General features: G+C 46.5%; 1 long non-coding RNA gene across 7 annotated transcripts in view; it reads left to right on the top strand.

The window, feature by feature from the left end:
* LOC128842623 (uncharacterized) overlaps positions 1 to 27921 on the top strand; it is a 53606-nt gene that overhangs the window by 3894 nt on the left and 21791 nt on the right. For 2 of the 7 annotated variants that reach the window (XR_008446053.1, XR_008446082.1), the window contains exons 2-6: positions 7420 to 7576; positions 11284 to 11338; positions 11527 to 11605; positions 17165 to 17301; positions 17916 to 18008. This is a non-coding gene — a long non-coding RNA (uncharacterized LOC128842623). The remainder of the gene's footprint in view (positions 1 to 7419; positions 7577 to 11283; positions 11339 to 11526; positions 11606 to 17164; positions 17302 to 17915; positions 18009 to 27921) is intronic. The other 5 variants (XR_008446060.1, XR_008446078.1, XR_008446066.1 and 2 more) reach the window with 5 other exon arrangements.

The following is a 27921-nucleotide window of genomic DNA, read 5'->3' as shown; positions in this document are numbered from 1 at the left end:
GACTGTGCTATGTGCAAAAGCAGGGCAGACTCAAGACTGTAGCCTCAGCAATGCAATCGTTTTCACATGAGAAGACATTCCAAGAGGTATGGACTTAACACGATTTGGAGCATTCAGCAATTCTGTGGAGAAAATCTTCAAATGACCTGTAGTTATCATGGTCTTTCCTCAAGGAGCAACTCAACCCTTAGCTCACATCCTGCTTAGCATTTTATGAGCAGTGTTTGCTGCTGGAGTCAGGCTAATTAGCTAATTGGCAACAGGGGAGTTTTCTTATTGTTTTCCCCTTTAGAAGAAATAAACCACAACCATTCCACCTTAAATAGTTTAGGCTGTAAGTAGAAAGGCTGTGTCTGGAGCGACCTTGCTGTGATCTAAAGTGTTTTGTTTACAGTCAGGCACCCCCTGATTGCTGCAGCAAATAGTGAGAGAGGCAGGCGCCTGCTATAGTAGCAGCAAAGCGTGAAAAACTACTATAGAGCCCCGAAGAAAAGATCTTCAAATATCAGAGCGCCATCCTCCCGCAGAAAGAGGGCACGACAGGCAAAACAGAGCGAGGTTTTCAGATAAATAGTTTGAAGGAGACATGATGTACTTTTTAATCCCGTTCGACGTTCAGTTATGCATCGTGCAGGAAATGATCATAACTGAGCTGTGTGTGTGTGTGTGTGTCAGTTGTAGAAGAAACGAGTCAAAGCCTGGAAGAGAGGATTAAACGAAGACAAATTTAGAGAAGAGAAACAGAAAGGAAAGGAATGAGAACAGTTGATAGAGGGCTGATCTGAGCAGTGCTAGGATTTTCGTGTATCCCCCCAGCCTGTACTTGCTTCTCAGCTCTTACTTGGGCTGCAACATTAGCCAAGCCCCACAATTGTATTCTTACTTTGGGAACTGGTTATGCAAGCGTCCCATCTTCATTTTGCCCCATCCCCCTAACATTTAAGACGGCACTTGCAAAAATGACAAAGCATACTTAAGCTAGCCACTTAATATCTTGTGGTTGTGGGGGGTTTTTTGTTTGTTTTTGTTTTTTTAAAGTTAATCTAGGAAGTGTGGGTCAGGCTGGGATAATCAGACAGCCACTCTACTGGACACTGTTGCAGTCAGGATGAAGAAAATGGTAAGAGAAGGTGATCTATTTCAATGGTTTGACTACACTTGTTTTTGACCTATCCAAGGCTGTGAGAGCTCATTATAATTCAAACTCCATTAAAAAGCCATTTGCATGCAAAACGCTACCTTCCTGAAGGAATTTGTGGTTAAGGGGTAAGTATAATACCAGACACAAGCCCCAATAATGCACCTGAGTAGTCCCCCTGAGTTCAATGGACTATTCAGATGCATAAAGCTACTAATATACTTAATTGTATGCAGGATTGGGGCCCTAGAGAGTGCCTATGTGCTGAATGGTGAGTTGAATTGGCCTGCCATATCTAGGTTTATTAAAGGAGCCCTTATATGTGTCCATTAGGGGTAGTCTGGGACTAGCCCTTCATGGGTGCTCAAGGTCAGCCATAGGATGCAAGAAACCTTCTCTTCCATCTCGGGGGGAGGTATGACTCATATTTTCATTAAAATGGTGTATTTCTAACACTTTTAACTAACACATGAAAGTCCTAGTTAGAGCTGGGCAGGAAATGGTTTTCGCATCCCACAAACATTTTCAAAGTTTTGGAAATTTTTCCCATGTTGGGATGAAAAGTCAACATTTTGAAAACTGTCCTGAACCAAAAAGTTTTTGGTTCAAGTCAATTGACACATTTCATTTTGATAATTTTGAAAGGTTTTGTTTCAGGAATGACTATTTAAAAAGGTACTATACTTAGCTTAAATTTTGGAGGAAACAAGATGTTTTCAACCAGAAAACCAAAATTTTCATTTTAAAAAAAGTCAAAATGGCACGTCTCAACAATTTAAAAACTTTTTTTTCCAAATTTTTGTTTTAGTCAAGAAATTTGTCCAAACCAACTGTCTCCCATGAAAAGTTTGTTTTGATGAACAGGCATTTTTCTGTGTAAAAAACTAATGCACATGAGCTATCCTGAAGCAAAAACACAGTGAAGACCAGACACTTTCATTTTACTGTCAGGTAAACTCGCCAAAGTGAATCCCATCCGGGGCTATAAGCCGTTTACCTTGGTGAGTTTACCTCTCAATAAAACTAAAGTGCCTGGTCTTCACTTTGTGCCTCAGAATAGCTCGTGCACATTAGTTACTCTGAGGTAAAAAACAAAGGGTTTTTTAGCAGTGAAGACAAGCACTAAGTCAAGTGCAATGTGCTTCCAGAAATTCCAGTTTGGATTGTGCATCTCCACACACATCCCCTGAAGGAGCTAATAATATTTTACTATCTCACAGGGGTATTGTGAGGACTAACTACTTCATGTTTGCAAAATGGTTTGAGGATGTAAAGTGCTATATAAGAGCTAAGTGCTAATAATAATGATTCATTATTATTATTACTATGAGAGTAAACAGTTTTCTAACTATGTGCCCAGTAACCTGGTGCCTTTAAGTAAGTTTCTCAATAGATAAATTATATCCAGTGGAAATGAGTTCTGTTTTTCTACAAAGCCTGAAGTGAACCATTCTGGGAAGGGGATATTATTTTCTAGCAATGTTTTCTCAAGCACAATTCTTTAGGTTCCCAAGTGATGACACATTCTAAAGCAATGCTTTTGGCCTGAGATGTACATCTGTGAAAGGGACACTGGCTCCATTTTTTAAAGCCATTCATTAAATAAAAACACCCTATGTCATATGTTATGTTTCTCTGAAATGTTTAAAGTTTTTAGTGCATGAAATCATATGGTGCCTGGATTTTTTCCAGAACACAGCACTAACCTCTAAATCAGTAACTGGACATTGCTGGAAGGGTTTGGTAGGGAGTTTTTTACGTCCGTTTTGTGTTGTGTTTTCTTTCAGTAAATGCTACATCTTTATGTATTAGGCTTTTTCATAAAAGCAGCACTCCATATATGTGATAGTTATTACTGAATCTGTGCAAAAGGCACACAAATTACTAACCTCCCCCCCCCCACACACACACACACAGTTCAGCTGGTGTAATTGTCTTAGTTCCGATAGCTATTACACCCACGAGGACCTGCCCAAAGTTTTTTCGTTAGCTGTAATAATTGCTTGAGGATCAAGAGGGCTAGAAACATTTTTCTTATATAAATAGGTGAATTGGTTTGGCTGCTTCCTAAATTCTTTATAGGGGATGATTTTACTTTCTAAAGAACTTTGATTTCAAATTACAGCCCATCTCAGACATCAAAAATTACAGCGTCATGTCTGTGCTAAATGCAATGAATAGGACATTGGACTAGACTGCATTGTATTCCTGGCTTTGCTGTGTCACCTTGAGCAGGTACTTTCAACTCTTGTTGCCTGAGTCCCCTCCCATACTTTGTCTGACTTGACTATTAAGCTGTGTGGGGAACTGTGTTTGTGCAGTACCTAGCACAATGGGACCCTTGGTACTAGTGTAATAATAAATAATTAATGTAGAGCAGTGCCTCAAACTTATTATATCTTGCCTGTGTTAATCCTAAACCATGTTATGGAATTGCACAGCGTCATGATACAACATCATTAGTGCACTAACATATAACAACATGATATTCCCACATGGTAAATTTTCCCATTTCACTGCAAGTTTCTGGGAATTTAGAGGAAATCTAAAAGAAGCAAATCCCTGTGACCCGTATGAAAGGTATTTTTAAAAGAAGGGAAGAGAGTTTCTGCATAACCATCTGCTTCCCATTGGAATCAAGTATAATGCTTCTGGGAGCTCTGGGTTGGGCAGAAAATGTCTTTTTTGTTTGCTTGTTTTTAATAAGAAGGTGTCTCTATTAAAGGTAATCTGCAAAGGAAAAATAACTGGATTTGTATTCTCTTTCTGATGGTTTAAAAAAGCCCTGCTTATTTACATCCCAAAATTTTACCTGAGGGCTCTCAGTGGGGGCAGAAAAGTGTGTGTGTGTGTGTGTGTGTGTGTGTGTGGCTTTTTGACTGTTTTTAGAGTGTTACTACTTCCTAGCTGTATCCATGTAACCCGAAGCTTCTGTTCAAAGCTGTTTATCTGAAAACCTCAATTAAAAGAATTTGTCACCGTATTGATCATTGGTTTGAAAACAATTTTAAATGTAATTTTCAGCCAAAGTTCTTGAAAGGTAGACACAAAACAAAAAGAAATTGATAAACTATTGGAAACCCTGGAAATCCAGAGTGAAGGTTAAACTCAAAAGAAACCCAAACCTCTGAAAGCATGGAAATCCAGTTAGGTAGCCAGACCACCTTAACTCTTCCCCCATGTGATGCCCTGAGAAACTCAGACTACTTTAGCTCAATATTGCCAACTCCAGTATTCAAAAATCATGAGTCAGCTCCCACCCCCATCATGAGATTGGCTTAAAAATCAGGAGGGATTTATCTTCTAAGCTGTTTTGAGCCTTTAGGGGTCAAGTTTTCCATCTTCTCTCTGTAACCAAGAGGGACAGAAACTTACTTTTTATTAATGTAAGCCGAGATTCTCCTGTGGTCAAGTGAGTCCAGGAGCTGGGGCTTTCACAAAAATACCAAATATCACAAGACTCATGTTAAAATCACAAGAGTTGGCAACAGGGTTATCCATCCATAGCAAAGAGTTTATTTATCAGTTACCATGCAAACTAAGAACGTCTTAATTCTTTAGGCCTGATTTTCAAAGATACTGAACACACACAAGTCCCGTTGAAATCAGTCGGAGCTGTAGGGGCTCAGCAGTTTTGAAAATCAAGCCATGAGGTCTGCAGGATTGAGGGTCCCTTCCTAAGGTATATAGCAAGGGGGGAAATGTGGCTGGCAGGAAAGTTGGGGGATAAATCTCCCTTCCCTCTTGGCCTGCTGTTCTCTGGACTGCATGGGAGGACGAGAGTCACGGGAACAGAAAAGCTGCTGTTGCATTGCATGGCTACTTCCCTGGGAGTCCCTCCCCCATGCACCATGATTCTCCTTCCCCTGAGCCCATGTAAGCTCTTCAGCCCTATGACAAGTTCAACCTGCAGTCCATAATGAGGCTTCTCCTTGGGCCTTCCTCCAGAATGCACCTCCTGCAAACCTTAGGTTAACCTGTCCCCAAACTCTCCGTCATGGGCCTTAGGAGGCCTAGAGTTCAGGTTGTGGCATCCCCTCAGAGCCTTATTAGGCTGTTGGGGGGGGGGGGGGGTGCTTCCAAATTTACCCCCCATGGGCTTTAGGAGTAACTAAGCAGCAGTCTTCACTCTACAAATTTCCCCAGGGTCCCCTCCTCCTCCTCAGTTTTAGTTTACTCTTTATCCCCAACGAAGCAAAACTAGCTCAAAAAGAATCTTGCCAGCCTTGCCACAAGCCAAGATAGGCTTGTTGGGACTAATGGCTGGTCTGCACTGGGAACATACATCCAGTGGTGAGCTGGAGCTGGTTCGCACCAGTTTGAGCGAACCAACTGTTAAATTTAGAAGCCAGTTTAGAACCGGTTGTTAAAGGGATGGGCAAACTCTGGCCCGCGAGACCATCCTGTCCAGCCCACCTGAGCTCCCAGCTGGGGAGGCTCCCCCGCCCCATCCTCCACCTTCCCCCCTCTCGCAGAGCCCAGCGCCAGTGCTCTGGACTGCTCCTGGGCAGCTCCTGATGCTTTGAGCGGCATGGTAAGGGGGTGGGACTGCGAGCTCCAGTGGGTCGTGCAGCACCCATACATGCTGCCCTGAGCAGCATGGTAAGGGGGCCGGGCCGGGGCTGGGAGGAGGGGTTGGATAAGGGGCAGGGAGCGGTTGGAGGAAGTGGAGGTTCTGGGGGGATGGTCAGGGGATGGGAAACGGGGGGGTTGGGTAGATATGGGAGTTCTGGGGGTCTGTCGGGGTGGTGGTGGATGGGGTCGGGGCAGTCAGGGGACAGGGAGTGGGGCGAGTTGGGTAGGGGGTGGGGCCCTGGGGGGCAGTTAGGGTGTGTGTGTGGGGTCCCAGACTTGTATTCACCGGGTGGCGCTTAATAACCGGTTCCCTACCGGGTCGGCGGCGGGTTGTTCACTCGCTCCGAGTCTTCGGTGGCACTGAAGGACCCGCCGTCGAAGTGCCGCCGAAGACCCGGTAGGGAACCGGTTATTAACATTCTGGCAGCTCATCACTGCATACATCGGCATAGCTATTTCTCTCAGGGTGTGTGAAAAAGCCATACCCCTGAGAGATATAGCTATACTTACCTAACCCCCAGTGTCAGCAGCGTCATGCTGACAGAAGAATTCTTCTGTCCACCTAGCTATCGCCTCTTGGGGACGTGGATTACCTACACCGATAGGAAAACCCCTCCTGTCAGTGTAGGTAGTGCCTACATTGAAGTGCTACATTGATGCAGATGCAGCACTGCAGGTGCGCCTTTGTAGCATTTTAAGTGTAGATATACCCTTAGGTCCATATCCTCAAAGGTATTTAGATTCCCATCAGGAGTTAGGTGCTTTGAAAATAGCTTTGAAAATGTGGTCCTAAAATCAACACAGTGGTAGGGAATGAGCCTAAGGTAATGTCTTCATTGATAAAAAGGCATATTTCACTGAGGGATAACTAATGGATGTTAGCTATTACAGCTGTGCAAATAACTTATTTTTTGGTTTGGTGGCCAAGCCTAAAAAAACATTTGGGATTGATCCAAAATATTTCTTTTTAAATTTTTCAGCAAACCAAAAAAAAAGAAGTCAAAACATTTGTTTGGTCAAACAAAACTTTTTGTTCAACCCAAAATGAAACATTTATTTTTGTTTGTGGTTTTTTATAATCTTTTGGAAAATAAAGTAGAAGTATCTTTCTAAAATTCTAAAGTCGTTTTGAATAAAAAAAATCAAAATGTTTCCTTTAAAACATGTCAAAAATGAGACACTTCTGCTTTTTCAGAACTTTTTTTCATGTCTGAAATAATTTGGTGAATTTGTTACAAAATGTTTCAGTTGACCTGAATATGCATATTTTTGGTGCAAAAACATTTAATTTGAAAAATTTCACTGAGGTCTATTACCTGTGCTACTGCAAACTCACAGCAGAGATTGATCACTTGAGTTTTACTAAGGCCTTGCCGACACTACTCGTGCTATGCTGATGTAACTATAGATGCAGTGTATTCTGACAGAAGGAGTTTTTTTGTTGTCATAGCTACACCACTTCCCTGAATTATCTGTGCTCGCAGTGCTGTTGTAGTTTTGTTGGTCCCAGGATATTGGAGAGACAAGGTAAATGAAGGCTATTAATACTGCGTCATGTGTGACCACATTTGGAATCCAACTCCAGTGGGACCCTCTGTTTGGGGTTTGTGAGCATATATATACATATGCCCCCCTAAGCATTTGTTTGATGGATAGTCTGAATTATTAATTAATTAATTCAACACCATTAATCTGGGCTTGAATAGGGATTGGGAGTGGCTGGCTCACTACAGAAGCAGCTTTTCCTCTCCTGGAATTGACACCTCCTCATCTATTATTGGGAGTGGACTACATCCACCCTGATTGAATTGGCCCTGTCAACACTGGTTCTCCACTTGCGAAGTAACTCCCTGCTCTCCATGTGTAAGTATATAATGCCTGCATCTGTAGCTTTCACTCTATGCATCCGAAGAAGTGAGGTTTTTACTCACGAAAGATTATGCCCAAATAAATCTGTTAGTCTTTAAGGTGCTACCAGACTCCTTGTTGTTTTTGTAGATACAGACTAACACGGCTACCCCCTGATACTAGTCTGAATTATATCTGTTCTTTATAAATCCTGCACATTTTCCTCAGATTAATTATTCCAGGGTTCTGTATTGACAGATTTGCCAATGTAAGTAAATGAAAGGCCTAATTCTGCAGACACTGACTTGTGGATGTAGTATTTACTACTGTGAATGGCTCCATTAAAGTTTGTGATAGATTCATATATTTTAAAACCAGAGGAACCACTCTGATAATTTAGTCTGACCTCCTGCATAGTGCAGACCAGAGAATTTCACCCAATAATCCCGGCATTAGGCCCATAGCTTTGAGCTAGACTATCTTTTTTTTAGAAAGACATAGTAAGGCCCAAACTTGCAAACATTTACTCTGGACATGGTGTTTACTATAGTGCATAGATTGTAGTAAATGCTACATCCATTCGTGTTTGCAGAACTGGGTCCTAACATGACAAATTGAATATGTGATATGTACAAAGCCTTGGGTAAAATTTTCAAGAGAGCCTAACTGACTTTGGAGCCTAAATTCTATTTTCAAAAGTCAATTCAAAGTCAATGAGATTTAGGCTCTAAGGTGCCTAAGTAATGTCTTTGATGGAACTTAGGCTCCTAAATCACTTAGGCCCAGATCTTCAAAGATATTGCCATATAACTCCCAATGGGATTTCAGTGGGGATTAGGCACCTAAATACCTTTGAGGATCTGGGTTTTACGTAGTTTAATTTTTTTTACCCCTTCTCTACATGTGAAAATTGCATTGATTTAATCCGTTTAGAAACCGATTTAGTTTTGATCGGTACAACCTCCTTGTGTGCACACCTAGTGCCCTATATCAGTTTAGTTTACACTAATTGGTTTTTGTTTTTTGCTTGGGTTTTTCATTTCATTTATTTATTTATATTTTTCCACCATCAGAGTGTGTGTAAATTTTTTCCTTCAGTAAGGAGAGCTACAATATCTTCAACAGCTTTCTTCTCTCCCTCTGTGTTGCTGGGGAAAAGGGATGATGTTAAGACCCAATTTTATTACTGGCAGAACTTGAAAATATTTCAAATAAACCATATTTCTTTTGTACCTATACTTTTATAATGGAGAGTAGTAGCGTAGGCCCTGGAGCCTAGTTATTTCTGCACAGCTTTACAGAGCTGGTATTTAGTTATTCAGTCATTTGATTCTTTTCCTGTATAGTTTATAACAAATGATACAGCGTATACTGTAGAAAGTCAAATACGATGGTTTTCTTTTCCTCAGTAAGTACTTAAATCTTGTCTTGGAAAAGGGCCAGAGCACAGAGCAACACTGTTCCAGCAGTAACATTTTGTACTTTATTTTTAAAACAAACAACAACAAAACCCTCACTTGAAGTAAAATTTCTTTCCCTTCCTCCATCCCGCAAACACATGCATCCTCTTATGCATTCTTTCTGTCACAAACACACACACAAAGGTTGTGTTGACAATTTCTGGTAAGCACGTTATAGGCCATAACCTCTGCATTATTTGTATACATTTATAGCAAACTGCTAAGAAAGAGCTCATGTCCCAAGGCTCTAGTGCTACATTTTTAAAAAGTGACTAGTGATTTTGAGTACCATAATTAAGACACCTCACAAAATCAATGCCATTAAAAGTGTCCCAAGGAGGGCACCCCAGAACTGAGGCACACAAATCACCAGTTGCTTTTGAAACTATTGGCCTGGGGTGCCCTTGACAATCCTTTGAAAATACAGATCATTCTATTAAATCAGCAGATACTTTTAATTACTCCCAGATCATTACAAAAAACAAGTAGCAGCAAACATATGAACGAAGTTGAAGATCCATAAGCCAGGGCTCACACAAGCCAGCCAGCCTGACAAATCTTCCCCTGCTCCCTAAAAGCCAGGGACAACAGACAGACCTGGCAAAGTGCTCTTCCAAAGATCAGTAAACTTGGGCTTGTTTTGGAGCAAGGGGAGCAGTGAGTTCCAAATGGGGGGGGGGGGACACTCCCCTAATTGGGAATATGCTGCTGGATACCCCTCTCTCGTAACAATGGAGTTCCAGCTACTGCATCTTCACTGACTGCAACTGTGGTTATGGACAGGGAGAAAGGCAGGCTTAGGGCTTGTCTACACTTGGAGTTACTCAGGAATTCCTACACTAGGAGTGCTTTACCACCATACACTATTCCGGCGAAGTGCTCTGTGGTGGGATATACAAACCCCATGCTGGCCAGGAAAGGGTTAATGAGCTGCTGTGGGCTTTGTTTGCGTCTCCCTGCTACACCTGCTATAGGTGTCTGCCTTGGACGGAGGGGTCAAAGGAGCGAGCCCAACTCATTCAGTTGGTGGGAGGCAGAATAGACTTTCACTTGCAGTGTGTAAGAGAAGTTTGCCTGGAGCCAGGAACTGCTTGAGAGACTGCTGCCTGCCATAGCCTCCCTGGGGGAAGGTAGGCCTGATGTGGCACTACTGTTGTGATTTGCTGCCAATGCCTTGCTTGTTGCTGCTGGGTAAGACTGCTGCAGGTGGTGCCCTGCCTGAAGGGGGGTGACAACTAAATAAAGACCTTGTGTGCTAGGCACTCAACTGGGAGCCTAACAGTAGTTGGCTGTGAACCCAGAAGCACTCATGTCACATGCTCCTAGTGTGACTGCAGTTTATACTGGCAAAGCTGTGCTTTTACTGGTATAGCTTATTCCACCATCCCTGAATGAAACAAGCTATACTGGAAAAGTGCAGTTTTGCTGGCATAACTGCTGGCACAGTTCCGTGGTCAGGGATCACACTTCTTCACACCCTGACTGACACAGCCAAGGCAGCAGAAGTTGTAGCATAGACACAACCTTAATTGCTGTTCCTGAAAAACTCCATGGGTAGACAAGTGCTTGGGCATCAATCCTGCACTGAGCTGCCAGTCACAGATGTTTCCACTGCACCCTTGGAAACAGCTGTTTTGGGGGGATTTGGCTTCTGCACCACGGATTCGTATCACACCTTTTTTTAATCACTTCACCTCTCTGGCTCTGTTTCCTCTCCCACAGTTTGTCCCTCTTGTCTAGTGAGACTGTAAACTCTCAAGGGCAGGGCTGTCTCTTAGTCTCTGTTTGTATTGTGCCTAGCACAATGGGGGCCCTGATCTAATAATCCGGCTTTGAACCTGTTTGGGTAGATGCTGTAGATGGTGCTGAACCACTTTCAGATTCATGCTAAAGACTATAGTCCTTGAACAGAGCCTGGAACACTGAGGGTCTTTTCAAACTGGCCACCCCACTATGTTAAAAACTGTTTTATGGTGGCACCATGTCTGAATCATATTGTAACTGAATGCATTCCTGTAGTCACACCCTATACATCATTGTAGTAATCTTTGGACAAAATATGCCTTGTGAGGTATCATTTGAAAACTAATAACTTGCTGCTCAGTAATATTATGGTAAAATGTATGTAGCATCATCATATATAAAGCTATGACTTCCCCTGAATGATATTGGTGGTACATAGCCCCCGTTAGGCAGGTCCTCCAGTAGGTCCTAAACAAAGGAGTGTGTGTTTACCTCAGTTTCCATGTAAATTGTAAACAGGGTCCTCAGACAGCAAGAGGGGAGACAAGGAGAATCTGCACTTCTGCAAACAGAGGTGAGAAGAAGGCACGTGCATCTTCTTTCACCACCAGGCACCATGCTGCCTTCTTTACTGTTTGAATGAACTTTAACTAGGGGTAACTGTTGGGAAAATGTATCTCAAAGGGTAACTGAACTATAAAAGTGAGGGGCAAAACACCCCAAGTTGTCTCTCCCTATCCATCTCTCTCTTTTTCACCTAAGAAACCAAAAGAAACAGCTGTTGGATTTTGGGAGCAGACCCTGGCCTAAGAGTTTGGTCAGCAATGTTACTGGAAATGTGGTAAGGGACTTCACCTTGAACCAAGTCTAGTTTGTTAAGTCTAGTACTAGAAAGTGTAGTATCGTTATTATAATTGTTTCTGACTCTAATGCCTGATTCTTGAACTCACATAAAACCTCTCTCTTTGTAGTTAAATAAACTTGTTTTAGTCTTTAATCAAAACTAATCCAGTGTTGTGAACTGTGTGGGTAACTCCAGTTAGGCTAGCAAACTATCGTATATTGGTCCCCTTAGAGGAGCGATGGACCCAATATATCTGCACTGTCCAGGAGAGGGCTGGACAGTGCAGCACACACATGTTTGGGGGGAAATCCAGGACAGGGAGCATGTTGGGTCACCCTGCATATAACCACAGCTGCTGGAAGCCAGCATGTGGCTGGTGTTTGCTGACAGGCTGTTGGGTCCGAGTTGGACCAGGGCTGGGATTATTCACAGACACTCTGGGTGTGGCCTGCATGCTGATAGGCTGTTTGAGAGCAGCCCAGGTTGGGAACTACAGCAGCAAAGCATTGTGAGGCACCCCAGGTTGCAGGCAGGTAGGGACACAGCTCCTCACTGGTCTGGATTGCACTCTGGAATGTAATGCCTATTCTAATATAATTTTCAAGCAAAGCACTGTCCATAATGAACACCACTTCTGTCAGTGCAGTTGCCCCAAGCATTTTGCAAAGGAGACTTTTGAATAATCATCATAGCTGCTGCAGGTGCTCCTTACTGTAATAACTGTGCTATAATAAACTCATTTTGGTTTTGATATGTTAAGAATAAGTATATTTGTATGTGTGGGCTCATTTAATTTGATGGTTATGACAATAGTTGTTTCATAACCAAAACAAGTGGATTTTATAGCTCGTGAGTCAGTTCCTGGCTGTAAAGGCTTTGTTTTTTTAACTGGACAGGATTTGCTGCAGGTAGGGCAGAGGTGGGACAACTGTTGTTGGGGCTGATACACTGAATGTAACTATTGTGGGTATAGTTGGCTGCTTTGCTTATGTTTATTCGGTTCCCTATCAGCTCACATTCATGATTCAGCCTCTCTGATGTCAATCATTTACAGTAGGGTTGGCCAATTTACAGCCCACAGAACAAATTTGGCCTGGAGCCTTGTTAAAATATAGCCCACATGCTGGAGTAAAACTTTTCTGACCCCTGTCCTCCTCTCAGGTGCCAGTAATATTGTTATTTATTAAGGGTTTGATTTTTTCACGGATGTTGCGGAAGTCATGGATTCCGTGACTTTGTGACTTCCACAGTGGCTTGTGTGGCTGACCCCAGGGCCCCACAGCCAGCCTCACTGGCCACTGCTGGAGCAACCCAGGGCCAGTTGCTCGGGAAGTCCCTAGGGCCAGATGTCTGGGGCCTCCCAAACAGCAACCGATGTGGCTGATCCCACAGATCGCCCAAGCAGCAGTCCTGGGGGCAGCCCCGGGGAGTGCCTGTGCGATGGGGGTCTGCCTTGGGGCCAGCCGCACCCACCACTGCAAGAGTGGCCCCGGGACCAACTGGTTCCTGGGACTGTCCGAGCAGCGGATGGTGTGGCTGGTTCCAGGGAGCACCTGAGTAGTAGTCCTGGGGACGCCCTGGGGACTGTCCGAGCAGCAGCAGTCCTGGGGCAGCAGAAAGCGGTCCCTGGGAGCAGCTGCTGGTGGGGGGGGGAGGGGAGCAGCCAATCCCCATCACTGGAGCAGGGGCCCCCTGGAGCAGCAGGGCTCCAGAAGTTGAGATTTAGTCAGGGGTATTTTTGGTAAAAGTCATGGACGGGTCACGGGCCATGAATTTTTATTTCTTGTCCATAACCTGTCCATTACTTTTACCCAAAATACAGTACCTATGACTAAATCTTAGCCTTATTTATTATTTATATCATAGCACTTGGGCCCTGGGCTGTGACCAGGGCTCCATTGTGCTAGGCGCCGTACAGCTACAGAACAAAAAGATGATCCTTACTGGTGGGATCATCTAAAGGAGCAAGAACTAAACAGCTTTTCCAAGTCTAAGGCCTTGGCCTCGGGTAAAAGTTTCAAAAGTGCCTCAGGCCCAGATCTATGGGAGTCAAGTGCTAGATAACTTTGTGGAGTTGGGCCTAAGTAACATACCAGACTAATTCCCATTTTCCAAAGAGATTTAGGTGCCTAAGTCACACTGAAAGATAGTATACTCTAGACTCATAAGTGCCTAAATTGCTATTGAAAACAAGACTTAGGTTACCTCCTTGTCCGTACACACAAATTGCATGACGATAAGTGATACTGATATAGTTAAACTGAGGTAACTAAACACACCCACTGCATGTGTTCATTGTGCTTGGCATTGGCACACGCCACAAACCTGCACAGCATAGTGTGGAATCAGTGTAGTATATTGTAATGTGGTATCCCAGGGCGCTTTGTACTTCCACCAGGCTCCCAGCATGTTGGGCAACTTTCATGGCAGAGTGTGGGATACTTCTTGGAGGCCAGAGGAATTGTGAGTGGAAGGGCCAAACTCCAGTGATCCCTCCTGCTCTATCCCAGTATTCATCTGTTGCCAGGGCAACTTCCAAACTTTGCTGTCGGCATGGAGAAGGCTCAGAGGAACACTGCACACCTGTCGCTTGCAGAGATTGAAAATGAGCTCCCATTGCTTGGCTTCACTGCAGAGTTAACTAGAGTTATAACTGAAGTATTGCTCCTAATCCAAGTCCTGTCCACACACAAAACCCTAACTCTGGTGTGGTGGTGCTTTTAATTTGAGCTGACTGGCCCCTCCGGGGATAGACAGCTAGAGTTGCCCAAACTTCTCAGCTACTGACACAGCCACTGTGTGCTACTAATCCCACCTCTGCAGCTCAAGTGTTATTTGTGCTGTGTGGCCACTTCCACTCATGCTAGGGTAACATAAGAGGAGATGACTTGAGTGTAGATCAGGGTGGGCAAACTTTTTGGCCCAAGGGCCACATCTGGGTGGGGAAATTGCATGCAGGGCCATGAATGTAGGGCTGGAGCAGAGGGTTGGAGTGCAGGAGGGGGTACAGTGTGCAAGAAGGGGCTCAGGGCCAGGGGTTGGGGCAGAGGAGGGGTGCAGGGTGTACAAGGGGGCTCAAGGAAGGGGGTACAGGGTGCAGCAGGGGGCTCAGGGAAGGGGGTTGGGGTGCAGGCTCCATCTCAGTGCCACTTGGAGTGGCTCCGGGGTGGCAGCAGCGCACACCGGGGCCAGGACAGGCTCCTTGCCTGCCTTGGCCCCACACCACTCCCGGAAGGCCAGCACCACATCCCTGCGGCCCCGGGGGATTGGGAAGCAGAGGGCTCGGCGTGCTGCCCTTGCCTGTGGGTACCTCCCCCAAACTTCCCATTGGCCACGGTTCCCTGTTCCTGGCCAATGGGAGCTGCGGAGGGAGGTACCCACAGGTGAGGGCAGTGCACGGAGCTCTCTGCCCCCTTTCCCCCAGGGGCTGCAGGGACATGGTGCAGGCTGCTTCTGGGAGCGGCATGGGGCTCGCGGCACTACGGGGGTTGCAATCCTGCAGTCTGGATCCAGCCTGTGGACGGTAGCTTGCCCACTCCTGGTGTAGATAACCAGAGTTACCTCTGCAGTGAAGACACAGCCTAAGAGAGATGGTGGCATCCCGGAGGCAGTGGGTCTTTCTGGAGTTACTCAAGGACTCAGTTTTGCAGTGACTGGTGCAGTGCGGGACAGCAGCGGAAGGACAACTTGTACACTTAAATCAGAAGTGGGATGCAGTCACACTTCCACTAAACTCATTTAATACGATCTGAGAAAAGTTGTATTGCTTGTGAACTAAAGTAACCTCTATGAATTCAAATCCAGAGAGCCATCAATGAGAGACAACATGTGTGTTGAGACATGGCATTTCTCATAAGGAACATTATACTGGTGCAATTTCTGTAGACAGACAAGGCCTTAATCTCCAGCCCCAAGAATCAGATTTGGCTCTAGTATAAGTGGGCACAACTCCATTAACTCCAATGAAGTTACACCTATTTACACCAGAATTTGACCCCATGTATTCAGCTGAATTTGGTGCAGAACAGGAAATGGTAATAAGGCACAGAGATAAGAGAGGGAGGAAGAATATTGAAAAAGCACCGAGAAGGAATGAAAGAAAAATAAAGGGATAAAGAGAACAGGAATGAGTGAAAGAGGAAAAGAACAGAAACCAAGGGGAAAATAGGAGAAGAATGGGAGAAAGAAGGAATAAGCTACAACAAAGACCTATTCAACATGAAAATTTAAGTGTCAGCTGCACCTGTTTTTAAAAATTGGTTCAATCTCACCTGCCTTTAAGTTACTTTGCCTGCTCAGTGATGACCCAGACAAAAATGTGTAAATCCCTTGTTAGAAACCCAGTCTTGAGACCATTGCAATCTGAAAACTGTTTACCAAAAAGATATAATCATGCTTCAGGCCAAGCAGGCAACTGGTGTTGGGCTTCACCAGTGTTTAAAAATGGGGCTAGGGGCATATTTGTACTATGGTGTACATGACAGTTTACGCCCCTAGGGTCAGGGCAGCATGGCCTAGCAGCCAGAGTCCATGGGGGTGGGGCACCCACCAAGAGGTGTGGCATCCCCAGTAGGGGGGCCCAGGCCCACCTGACTCCACCAGGCCCCAACCCAGGGCCCTCACAGTGGTGTAGCAACTTGCCACTGACTCAATGGCAGGGTCCTACTAAAACATGCTGATGCTTCCTGGGTGGGAGGTACCACTCCATCACCCTCCCTGGGTCACTTCCTACCAGTGTCTGTGTTGGGGGTCTCCCATGAGACATTGGGTTCTCTGTGGTCAGCTGGGCCGGTCACCTCCTGTGGTTACTCCAGTCACCAGGGTTCAAGCGGGCCCAGGGAGGCTCTGGTTCCCAGCACAGACAGGGGTTACGGCTGGCCCTCCACAGGCACTTCCCAGACCAGTCCTTCCCCTGCTGCCTCAAGCCCAGAATGAGCCGGGCTTCCTCCCTTTATACTGCTAGAGCATTTGGAGCATGCCCAGTCCACTGTCAATAATATGGGCTTAACCCCAGAGGTGAAAGTAAGCCGGTATGCCGTGCCAGACTGCACCGGCTTCTGCGGCGGGGATTTAAAGGTCTCTGGGCTCCCCACCGCGGCAGGGAGCCCAGAGCCCTTTAAATCCTGCTCGCAGCTCCGCAGCTGGGAGCCCCAGGTTGATTTAAAGGCCCTGGGGCTCCCAGCCACAGACGGTGCCCCAGGGCCTTTAAATCGTGAGAGGCCCCCCCTCTTCTGGATGAGGCCCTACCCACCTCAGGAAGTTACTTTCACCCCTGCTTAACCCTATCAGGGCTAGTGTGGGGTAAGCAGACCCTGTCACAGTGTAGAATAGATGGTTCCATGGAGACAGGAATGAAAGTGGGTAGGGGACTGGATGAAAAAGGGTTGGAGCAAGAGAGGCACTACAGAAGAAAAGCAGAAAAGAACTGCTAAAGCCAAGTACCTAGGTACATGTTTTTCTACTTCATGTTTAGGGCTTAGGGATTTTTAATACAAAGGGGCTGTGGAAGGACAGGGGTTTGTTCTTGCTGACGTGCCTCCTTTGTTCTGGTTCCAGCAGCTGCTGCTTTTTCCTGCATAGTCTTTTCCTGTCCATCTCCCTCATTCTTTGGGAAAGAACGCTGCAGAGACTACTCTCAGTCGGTACTTGTCAAGATGTTGGGCTTGCAACAATCAATAGCAGGATAACACCAGGTATGTGTGAGACAGAGGTAGGTTTGCACCTATAATGAGCGATAAACCTTGTAGGTTCTCAGTTGGTCTGTGGAGAGCTGGCTGGTCACATGGCGCTGGCTCCTCTTTGTTCCCAGCTGCTGAAGCACAAGAAAAGAGGCTAAAAATAAAATACTTTCCTCATGTCCCTTTTCCATGTCAGCAATCATTGTAGCTGCCACAGGGATGTCTTGCAATTGCGAATGGGTGGGGAGGTGCCCCTGGGAAATCTCTATTAAGATGCAGCCTGTGCCATGAAAATGTTTGAGAACCCCTGATGCCCGCTTGGGCTATTACAGGTTAAACATATGGGGCGAGGACAGGTTACTACAGCAGTACAGCAACACTCCAAAACACACAGGCCTCTGGTACAGATTAAATAATATTTAGATAAATTAGATGTACTCGAGTCATAGAATATCAGGGTTGGAAGGGATCTCAGGAGGTCATCTAGTCCAACCCCCTGCTCAAAGCAGGACTAATCCTCAGACAGACTTTTGTCCCAGATCCCTAAATGACCCCCTCAAGGATTAAACTCATAATGCTGGGTTTAGCAGGCCAATGCGCAAACCACTGAGCTATCCCTCCCCCTTCAGCAGGGCTGGATGAAATTCATCATGTGGTACTCGAGGAACTAGCTGAAGCAATCTCAGAACTGTTGACAATCTTTGAGAATTCATGGAGGACAGGTGAGATCCCAGAGGACTGGAGAAGGGCAAACCTAGTGCCTATCTTTAACAAAAGGAACAAAGAGGACCCATGGAATTATAATCCAGTTGGCCTAACGTGGATACTGGAAAGACACTGGAACAAATTATTAAGTAATCAATTTGGAAGTACCTAGAGCAGAGGTGGGCAAACTATGGCCCATGGGCCACATCCGGCCCGCGGGACCGTCCTGCCCGGCCCCTGAGCTCCTGGTCTGGGAGGATAGTCCCCGGCCCCTCCACTGCTGTTCTCCCTCCCCCACAGCCTCAGCTCACTGCGCCACCGACACAATGCTCTGGGCAGCGGGGCTGCAAGCTCTTGCCAGGCAGCGCAGCTGCAGAGACGCGGCCTGACCCGGTGCTCTGTGCTGTGCGGTGGTGTGGCTGGCTCCAGCCGGGCGGCACGGCTGCCTGTCCTGGTGCTCTGGGCAGCGGGGCTGTAGTGCCACTAGCCACCGGTGCTACAGGCAGCACAGTAAGGGGGCAGAGAGCGGGGGAGGGGGTTGGATAGAGGGCAGGGGAGTTCAGGGTGGTGGTCAAGGGGCGGGGGTGTGGATAGAGGTTGGGGTAGTCCGAGGGCGGGGAACAGGGGGCTTGAATTGGGGCAGGAGTACCGGGGGGCAGTCAGGAAGGAGAGGGGGTGGATGGAGGGGTGGGGGGCAGTCAGGGGCGGGCAGTCCGGGGGCAGGCAGGGAGCAGGGGGGCGTGGATGGGGTAGGAGTCCTGGGGGGGCCGTCAGGGAGCGAGAAGCGGGGGGGTCAGATGGGGGCAGGAGCCTGGCCTCCCCTAACCAGCCCTCCATACAATTTCAGAAACCCGATGTGGCCCTCAGGCCAAAAAGTTTGCCCGCCACTGACCTAGAGGATAATAGGGTTACAAGTAATAGCCAACAGGGATTTGTCAAGAACAAATCATGCCAAACCAACCCAATTTCCTTCTTTGACAGGGTCACTGGCTTATTTGATGGGAGGAAGCTGTAGACATGATATACCTTGATTTTAGTAAGGCTTTTGAAACAGTCCCACGTGACAGTCTCATAAACAAACTAGGGAAATGTGATCCAGATAAAATTACTATGAGGTAGGAGCACAACTGATTGACCAAACTCAATGGTTTGCTGTCAAACTGGGAGGACATAACTAGTAGCGTTCTGCAGGTGTCTGTCCAGGGCTCATCAATATTTTCATTAATGACTTGGATAACAGAGTGGAGAGTATGCTTATAAAATGTTCAGATGACACTAAGCTGGGAGGGATTTCAAGCACTTTGGAGAACAGGGTTAGAATTCAAAAGGACCTTGACAGATTGGAGAATTGGTCTGTACTCAACAAGAAGAAATTCAATAAAAACAAGTGAAAAATTCTACAATTAGGAAGGAAAAATCAAATGCACAACTACAAAATGGGGAATAACTGACTAGGCAGTATAACTGCAGAAAAGGATCTGGGAGTTATAGTGGATCAGAAATTGAACATGAGCCAAAAATATGATGCCGTTGAGAAAAAGGCTAATATACTTCTGGGGTGTATTAACAGGAGTGTTGTATTTAAGACACAAGAAGTAATTGTTCTTCTCTACATGGCACTGATGAGGTGGGAGCTGGAGTAGTGTGTGAGTATTTGGATGAAACACTTCAGTAGAGATGTGAACAAACAGAGGATGTAATGATGTAAGGTTTAGAAAACCTGACCTTCGAGAAAAGTTTTTTTTTAAAAATGGAAATGTTTAGTCTTGAGAAAAGAAGACAGACGGGGGACCTGATAAGTCTTCAGATGTGTTGAGAGGCTGTAATAAAGAGGGCAGCGATCAATTGTTCTCCATGTCCACTGAAGGTAGGACAAGAAGTAATTGGCTTAATCTGCACCAAGAAAGATCTAGGTTGGATATTAGGAAAATCTTTCTAACTATAAGGATAGTTAAATACTGGAACAGGATAGCAAGGGAGATTGTAGAATCCCATCATTGGAAGGTTTTGGATAAACACGTGTCAGGGATGGTCTAGGTTTACTTGGTCCTGCCTCAGTGTGGGGACTGGACTTGATACCTCCTGAGTTTTTCTTCCAGCCCAAACATTTCTGTGATTCCAGTGATCAGGGCAATATACTGACTTTTACTTCATGGCCATGCTAAATACATCTGAATAGAACTAGTCTAATTTAAGGCCCTGTCTATGCTGGCCAAGCTCCAGGTATTGTGGGCTTCTCTGCACTAAAAAAATTATCCACTGCTGACAACAGGTGTCAGCAACAAGATCCCCTGAACAGGGCTTTAGCTGCAAGTGTAGACAAGGAGAAGGTTCGGTGCTTTTTCTGTGACCATGATAAAAACCTGAGCAGAAGCATGGGGGCAGCAGGGCCAGAACAGGTTTCAGCTGTGGCTACAGGAACAGTGCTGAGCATGACAATTCCTTGCCTATGCTTGCAGGTGAACCACCATTTTTGGAGCATAGACCAGGCTTGAGTTAGCAGCAGATGTGCTGGTACACAGTTCCAAATCTCAGTATAGACAGGGCCTTAGTGGTTGTAACCTTTCTAGGAAGAATCTTGTCATACTGCAGTTTCCTTGGCCAATGCAGATAGTGCCAGAAACATTTGCCTGCTTCCTTGTATCACAGTGTGAATTGTAAATACTCAGCTTTATATTTATTGTGGGCCACAGTACACCTTCCCATGGCAAAAACCACAGGAGGGGAATAAATAGCCCATGAATTCACTGTGAATGCACCATGATAGATAAATGGCAAGCACAGAAACAGCCATCCAAACTGCATCATTCTTGGGCATCTCTGAGGAGAAGCACTAACCTTTTGGAGGGGTGCTTCTCTGTGCTGTCCAGCCTTCTCCAGGGGTTGGGCCAGCCGGCTGGTGGCCCAGGGATCGGGCCAGCACTTGGGGGCTGGCCAGGGGCCTAGGGGTTGGGCTGGCACTCAGGGGCTGGCCAGTGGCTGTTGGGTCGGCACTCAGGGGCCAGCGCTTAGGGCCAGAAGGCGGCTGGTGGTCAGGGTGGTTTGGCCAGGGCTCCTCTGGCCTTGTGGGGCGGGGCTCAGGGCTCTGGCAGGTGAGGGGGGTGGAAGGGGTGGGATAGGGATAGGGCCTCAGGAGGAAGGGGTGGGGCCGGGGAGCTAACCGGGAGGGGGCATTCATGTTCCGCCCATGCCTGCTAGCAGAGTCTGTCTACCCAGGCTGGAGGCTTGCTTCCAGTTGCAGTGTAGACATGCCCTTAAGAGCCATGAAGCCATTGGCTTGTGCCGAAATAGTAACGCCCTCCCAAAGGAGGATGAAGACACAGAATGGGAGCTAATGCACCCTTTGGCAGGGCCAGCTCCAGGCACCAGCCTGGCAAGTAGGTGCATGGGGCGGCCACTCCGGAGGGGGGCGGCAGGTCCAGCTATTCGGCAGCAAATCGGCAGACAGTCCCTCACTCCCGCTCGGAGCGAAGGACCTCCTGCCGAATTGCCGCCGCAGATCGCGATCGCAGCTTTATTTTTTATTTTTTTTTTTGGCTGCTTGGGGCGGCCAAAACCCTGGAGCCGGCCCTGCCCTTTGGTCCCATCTAGATATGTGGTAGGTCTTGAGGGGAATACATTAAAGACAGCAGCTGCTCCATAGCTCCTGTTTCCTTCCCCTTGTGCCCTCCAAGCCACAATGCTGGGGTAGAGGGGCTTTACTGATCTCCTGGGGGAAGTGCTTTCCTTCTTCCATGGTGCTTACCTCCTCTCCACATGCTCTTGTTCTCCTTTGTCCTTGGATGTGCATGAGAGAGCCCTGTGCATCCATTCAAAGGCAGGACGTGGCCCGTAAGCAGGAACTCCAAAGGTGCTTGATAAACAAGAATGAGCGGAACAGGAGACAGCCGCCAATGTCATTCAGCCCTTCCACTTTCATCCACTTTGTTACTGTGTCCTGCTCTCTCCCTCTTTCATCTCTCGTCCTTTTTTCTCTAGCAACCTCTCCTCTTCCTTTTTTTTAGTCCCTAGCTTTTAAATGTATTTAAATGTTTTGTTTCAATGCCCACTCTTGATAATTTAGTCCACATGTGCGCATAATTCTGCACATGAAATGCTCTTGCACAAAGCTTTCTTTACGGCTGTTTTTTTAAAGCTCATGTTCTCTCATTGTCACGTTCCCTTTCTCCACGGAGGTGGGTGCTTTTCAGAAGAGGTCAGCTTAACCCTTTTATCAACTCCAGCCCCCTTGGTCTTCATAAATGTAAACTAGTCAGACCTCGCACCTTCGCGCTCCTAATATTTTCTTCCCCTCCCCAAAACGCGATCAAGAAAAACAAGTCTGCAATTGGTATTTATTAACAGAACAAAAACAGCAGGTTTAAATTCCTTGAGGCTTGTTTTTGTTTTGATAAAATGAAGTGGTAAGGGGAGGAATGACAGGTCAGAACACCGCACCCATGTTCTCAGCCTTAGCTGACTGGTGCACCTGTTGTTCTGCAAGCTGCGGGTGGGAGGGAGGGGGACAAATTCAGATCTGATGTAATCAGGCATTGCTCTATTGACTTTGAAGGAGTCACACCCATTTACACCTATTCTGAACTTGACCCTGGATTTTAATTTATCTTCCTACTTCCTGCTCCTGAAGTCTCACACCACCCCAATGGGAGTCAAGGCTATTATGAAATGATTGAGCACCCGGGGATAGTGTGTTGGAATGAGCTCAGAGGTTTATATATTGACATATATTTGATCACTTTAAAAAAAATTGCAGTTTAATTTCTCCATTGGAACAGGAAGGAAGGCAAGTACACTTCTCCCTGTGACTTGAAGTGAAATTGCAGCAGTACAATCTTGGATCATGGTCAGTATTTAGGCCCTGATTCGGGAAAGCATCCCTATTCTGGATTGCACTTACACTCATGCTCAACTTCCCACTGAAGTCAATAACTTGAAACCAGTGTTTGAGTCCAACGTATGTGTTTAAGTGCTATCCTGAATAGGAATGGACTGAAGTGCTTTCTTGAATTGGAGCCTTGTTTGGAAGATCATAAAGAAAAACGTGTTCCAGGTAGTGTGGTGTTGGGATCTGCTTCAGACAGGAGCATTCCTCCCTCTGTGTTGAACTAGTGCCCCGGTTTGGTGTCAGCAGGCACTCTGCTGTTGGAGATGCCTCCTTTTGAATGAGAGGTAAAATGGAGGCCCTGACCACTTGTAGCTATTGAGGGCTCAGTCTTGCCAGGTTCTGCGCCCCCTCAATTCCTTCTGACTTAAACTTCTATCAACTTGTATCTTGACTTTGACAGGTGCTTGGCATCCATCCCTACTGTTGACTGACGAGTTGTGGGGGCCCTTAAATGGCAATGGAAGGAGAGGGCACTGAGTATCTTGCTATAGGTTTCAGCACCTTGCCAGAATGGGCCCAAAAGATACCATGGTGTTTTTTGGAAGAGCGGCGATGTTAGGCCTGGTGTCCTGGACAAACTTCAGATACATAACTACACCTTGTCCAATTCACCCTCTGACTGTCTGGGGTTTGAGAAAATCGCCACACTTCACAAGCGGGAACGTTTTGTTGTCGTTGTTCCACTGGCTTCAATAGGACATTCACGTGCTTAAAGTTAGGCAGGTGTGCGAGTATCCTGCTGAATCCTGATTCTGGGCATTGCTGATGAGCGGGCAGTGCATGTTGTTGGGGGTCAGCGGGGAAGACGGGGCACTGAGGTCATTTTCGTGTGAACCTTTAGCGAGGGATGCAGAGGTGCTGTAAATAGTGGTTGTTACACTCACCATAGAACCAAGGGACTGCAAGGGTCATCTAGTCTAAGCCCTTGCCAAGATGCAGGGGAAAGCAACTGACAGAACATTAGATAAAATTGCCCTCACTTCTTTATCATACTCCCTTTTATACCTTCCTGTTGCTTGCCTCCTGGCATAGAAAGCCAAACCCCCCGCCTTTTTTTCTCTGCCCATGGCACACAAGGCACAGTCAACCTGTGGAACTCCTTGCCAGAGGATGTTGTGAAGGCCAAGACTATAACAGTGTTAAAAAAAAAAAAGAACAAGATAAGTTCCTGGAGGTTAAGTCCATCAATGGCTATTAGCCAGGATGGGAAGGGATGGTGTCCCTAGCCTCTGTTTGCCAGAAGCTGTGAATGGGTGACAGGGGATGGATCACTTGATGATTACCTGTTCTGTTCATTCCCTCTGGGGCATCTGGCCTTGGCCATTGTTGGAAGACAGGATACTGGGCTAGATGGATTTTGGTCTGATCCAGCATGGCCGTTGTTATCTTCTGATGTGTACCTCCTAATCTGCCAAGGCCCAAATGAGGGACATGGACAAATCAGTCAGGCAGGTAACTCAAAATGTTGTGTGACGCCTTCTGGCAGCGTAAATAACTTTCTGTAACTTCAGTTTCATGATTCTGCATGTCCAGTACAGAGTCACACAGAGTTTAAGTCTAGAAAGGACCCCTCAGATCATCTAGTCTGATCTGTATATCACAGGCCACCAACACCTCCCAGGCACCCACACTCTAAACCCAATCACCAAAATTAGACCAAAGTGTTACAGCCCCACAAGAGACTAAGCTATTGCATGCCATGGGCAGAGAATGTGTGTGTGTGTGTCTGAGGCCTCTGCAGTGTCAAGTGAGATATACCCAAATGATCCCACACCCCATGTGGAAAGTGAAAACCCGCCAGGGTCACTGTCAATCTGACCTGGGGGGAAATTCTTTTCTGACCCCATAGATGACTAGTTAGACCATGAGCATGTGAGCAAAAGCCAGCCATTCAGGCACCTAAGAGAGTGAATTCTCTGTACCACCACTGAGCACCAGGCTACCCTGTCCAGTGTCCCATCTCCAGCTGTGGCCATCCCTGATGCTTCAGAGGAAGGAGACAAAAAACTCCACCTACAGGTGACCAGCTGAAGCCCTGAAGCATGAGATTTCAGGAACGTAAGATATGAACTGTAAGGGACCTTCAATAATTTAATAATTGTCAGCAATAACAGAGAAGCAAATCTGTAAGCAACATCTGTAGTTGTGGGACTAAAATGGGTGACGTGACTGGAAGTGAGGGACTTTTGAGAACTAGTTATACACCCCTATGACCCTGCAAGCACTCAGCTGGCAGTGGACATCTCCAGGGCATGTTGAAGGCAAGTGGGGGTGTCGAGTATAGGATGGAGCGTGGCTAGCATAGTCCTGTGCCCTGACTCTTCCCTAGTTGTTCTAACCATCGCTCCATGACCGGGAGCCGGGACCATCTTTTTGTCCTGTGTTTCCGCAGCACCTAGGACAAGGGGGTCCTGGTCCATCACTGTGGCTCCCAGGAGCTACCACATTACAGATAACAAACAATATTACATCCTTGTGCTCGGCTCTGCACCTTTGCCAGAATGAATCGCTACGTGTCAGTTACTCCGTCTCACACAGACTTAGGGCCTAACGGTGTCTTGCAGCAAATGGGGTTGTACAAAGCAGAAGTCAGGGCGAAATTTGGCCCACACCACAGTATGTCACTTTCAATGTCATTAAGGTCACCTCTTAATATAAGTCTCAGCATTTAACTGTGCCTGTAGGTCAGGACATTGGCATGGTTCACTTGCCAACTGTCACTTCTTTTCTCATCACTGAGTACAAGCCTACTTTTCCTACCATCCGGAGTCATGCTCTAGCCTGTTCCCCCTCCTCCTGGCCTTCTTTGTACATTTTCTTGAGTTAGGGGGAGTGCTGAATTCTCTTCTCCCCATCCTCCTGGCTGAAGTATGTCAAAGCACACGCAGATACATCTGTATAATGTGTGTCACTAAATACAAATGGCAAATACAGCGAATCTATCATATAGCTCAGGCATGCTTTGCCACTGCCCCAATGGTACATGCACAGACAGCACAGTGCCGATCTGATATGAGGCAAGCGGTGGCAATTTTGAGGGGGTTTGTGGCACTGAATTCACAGCCCACGCCTACAGAGTAAGCCAGCAGGGTCCACACAGGACAGTTAGAGCACTGTACAGTCACGGCACCTTGTGGCCTGGGCAGTAAATTCAGCACCCCAAACCCAGTTGCAACTGGCACCAACGACCTGGAGCAGCAGCATGAGCAGTGGCTACAGCAGCCTAGAAAAGATGGAATCTGTGGCACTCTTCGTTGCCTGTATCTCTTTCTTCAGGAGGCCACGGGCAAAGCCAGGGCCAGACTGCAAGTGCAACATCCCCAGGATGGGGCAGCTTTGTCCTGCCCTGGGAGTCTGGACACCTCTCTTCCCCAACACTCCGGCAGCATGCAGTGCCAGGCTGATCCTGCTGCTGGCCAAGTCCAGCTCAGTCCCAGAAACTCTGGCTGGGCCCTGCCTTGATTCACTTCCGGGAGTGCAATAAGGGGGTGGAGGGAGTCCCGCGGCCATAGACAGGGAACTGGGGGAGAGGGCTGGCTGGTCCGCATCTCTCTAGGGGAGGGAAATGTCCCGGTCTGTCCTGGTTTCTCCAGTGGTGTGAGGGAGAGAGGTCCTGGCTGGTCAGCAGCTCTCCAGTGGAAGGGGTGGGGCGAGATCACAGCAATGCACGGGGGAGAACTCCGTACACAGCCACTTGATCCAAAGTTCATCACCACATACTACCTAAAGGGAAATAACAGGACTTGTTTGTTAGGTAGCTTTTTTTCTCCCTCCAAATCCTTTTATTGTGCCCAGAGATGAGATCACACCATCTGCTGGATGCAATTTGCATTGTTATCACCATTCAGAAAGTGGGAGATTCCACTGAACTGAGGAACATATTTCCTGGAATAGCTTATATGCAAATTAGGCCATGGTGGAAAACTCGAATAATAAACCTTATTTTCATGAGTTTCTCAGCCACCTGTTACGAGTTTGTGATAACAGCAATTCCCATAGGGTGCCAATAAAACGTGTCATCTGGTTCACTAGCCCTGTGCAGCCCTGTACTAGAGCTATATAAAAATGTGGTGCTGTCAGATTAAACTCTCTGACCACTGAGCAAACTGACAAGAAACCATGATGGCTTGGAGAAAGTTAAGATAATTCTTTAGACCCACTGTGTCATCCAGACTAAATAAATGCAGCCAGAACCAGCCTGAATGCAAAGACTAGATAAGTAGCAAGGCTCCTTTGATTTAATTTTCATTGCCAAAGCAGTGTGGCCTAATGGACAGAGCCCTGGACCGGCCCTCAGGAGACATGGTTTCTATTCCTGGCTCTGCTACTGGCCCGGTGGGTGTCCTTGGGCAAGTCACTTTCCCGCACTGTGCTCAGTTTCTGAGTCTGTAAAATAGGGATAATGATTCTGACCATCTTTGTCAAGCACTTTGGAGATCTACTGATGGAAAGCTGGTAACTGCTAGGTATTATTATTACAAAATAACACAGCCTTCTGTGCAAAAGGCATGGAGTTCATAAGGCCTTTCCATGAGAACTCATAGGAGTGATCACTGAAGGCCTGATCCAAAGTCATTTAAAGTCAATGAGAGTCTTGAATAGCTTCCAGAGGGAAGTGATATTAGCCCCATCATTTTGGGTCATTTAAAACCAGACTGGAAAAAACCTATTTGGTCAAGATCTTCAAAAATGCCTGCCTCAAGTTGGCTCCTAAATCCACCAGTCTGATTTTCAAACATTCTGACCCAGCAGCACCCATTGATTTTTGAAAATCTTGGCTATAGAAAATATATGGTAAAGAACAATCCTCCCTTGGGATGGATTAACTGACTGAGCAGGCCTTTCCAATCCCTACTTTTAGAATTCTGCTTAGAATCCTGAGCTGAAACTAAAGAGAGATTCAAGAAGCGAACAGGGGAAACAAAGGTCAGGTGGATCACTACAAAGCCCAGCAATTACCGTGCTTTCCAGCTGGATAATGAATGGCAGGACAGAGTAAGGGTATGTCTACACTGCAGTCAGCAGGGTGAGTGCACGCAGCTAAC

Source organism: Malaclemys terrapin, chromosome 1 (genome assembly GCF_027887155.1).
Source record: "Malaclemys terrapin pileata isolate rMalTer1 chromosome 1, rMalTer1.hap1, whole genome shotgun sequence".
Taxonomy (NCBI): Eukaryota; Metazoa; Chordata; order Testudines; family Emydidae; genus Malaclemys; species Malaclemys terrapin.
Note: the sequence above shows the minus strand (reverse complement) of the source record. Positions and strands in the feature narration are given on the sequence as shown.